The 1,763-nt window shown below is 49.9% G+C and overlaps 1 pseudogene; it reads right to left on the reverse strand.

Moving 5' to 3' along the window:
• Positions 1 to 1,328: 1,328 nt before the first annotated feature.
• Positions 1,329 to 1,446, reverse strand: LOC126212428 (5S ribosomal RNA; annotated as a pseudogene).
• Between the last annotated feature and the right edge of the window lie 317 nt (positions 1,447 to 1,763).

Here is a 1,763-nt window from a genome sequence, read left to right on the forward strand (position 1 = left end):
ATAGTGCTTAGAGCCAGTTGAATCCTTTTTCTGATGCTTGAAATATTACTCTGGAAAACATTTTAGTTGTAATTTTTTTCTGTGTTTTAGTCACAATCATCATTGTCTACTCTCCTGGATTAGGTTCCAGCTTCGGCATCTGACTTCATCGCTTTCCTTGGCCGACCTATTCTCTTAGCCTTTTGGCTGTATGTTGGATAACATTTTTGGGATATCTACTTGAATGCATTCTGTCTACGTGTTTCTTCTGTTTCTGCTTCTATGTGTCGATATTGTCTGTTTTGCAAGTATTTTAAACTCATTTTTAATGTCTTCGTTTCTTAATCATTTTTTCTACTTTACATGTTTTAACTGATCTCAGGAATTTCGTTTCTGAATTCACTATTCGATTTATGTTTTCCTTGTTTGTATCCCCGCTTCAGATTCGTGAAATAGCACGGAAACAGTTAGTGTTTTATAGAATTTATCGTTTTCTTTGGTTGTCTTTTTGTTTGTTTTTATTGTTGCCGAGACTCCCTGTCCAAATGGCTCTGAGCACTATGGGACTTAACTTCTACGGTCATCAAAAATGGCTCTGAGCACTACGAGACTTAGCATCTGTGGTCATCAGTCCCCTAGAACTTAGAACTACTTAAACCTAACTACCCTAAGGACATCACACACATCCATGCCCGAGGCAGGATTCAAACCTGCGACCGTAGCAGTCGCGCGGCTCCGGACTGAGCGCCTAGAACCGCGAGACCACCGCGGCCGGCCCTGCGGTCATCAGTCCCCTAGAGCTTAGAACTACTTAAACCTAACCAACCCAAGGACATCACACACATCCATGCCCGATGCAGGATTCGAACCTGCGACCGTGGCAGCAGCGCGGTTCTGGACTGAAGCGCCGAGAACCGCTCGACCACAGCGAACTCAGCAAGATGTACTCAGGTAGCAGACATTTGTCACCAGTGCCGCGGACAATTTGAAGGTTCCGAGCAGTTTTTAAATTCCTTCAGTTTCCACAGGCTGTCGCTATGTGTGGGGAATGACACGGAAGCGGACGCGTCAGAGGAGAAGATTAGTGTTGAACGTCCCATCGACATCGAAGTCATTAGAGACGGAGCAAAAGCTCGGATTAGGAGGGGACACTCCGTCATCAGGCCACGAGTGGCCTACCGGGACCATCCGAGCGCCGTGTCATCCTCAGTAGAGGATGCAGATAGGAGGGGCGTGGAGTCAGCACACCGCTCTCCCGGTCGTTATGATGGTATTCTTGACCGAAGCCGCTACTATTCGGTCGAGTAGCTCCTCAATAGGCATCACGAGGCTGAGTGCATCCCGAAAAATGGCAACAGCGCATGGCAGCCTGGATGGTCACCCATCCAAGTGGCGACCACGCCCGACAGCGCTTAACTTCGGTGATCTCACGGGAACCGGTGTATCCACTGCGGCAAGGCCGTTGCCACGGATTAGGAAATGACGGAGAAGGAAATAGGCCGCATCGTTTGAAAGAATCCATCCCGGCATTTTCCTTAAGTGATTTAGGAAATCACGGAAAACCCAAATGAAGATGGGTGGACGCGGGTTAGAACCGTCGTCCTCCCGAATATGAGTCCAGTGTGTTAACCACTGTGTGTCCCGCTCGGGGACGGGTCAGAGTTGTGACGCCGTAGGCGTGCCCGCCGGAGAGGACGGGTCTGCGGCCGACCGCTGATTAGCTGCAGCCGCGTGGCATTGTTCTGCAGCGTCCACAGCCACCAGGGGGAGCGAGGCCGGCCGGC

This window comes from Schistocerca nitens, chromosome 1 (assembly GCF_023898315.1).
Source record: "Schistocerca nitens isolate TAMUIC-IGC-003100 chromosome 1, iqSchNite1.1, whole genome shotgun sequence".
NCBI classification, from domain to species: Eukaryota; Metazoa; Arthropoda; class Insecta; order Orthoptera; family Acrididae; genus Schistocerca; species Schistocerca nitens.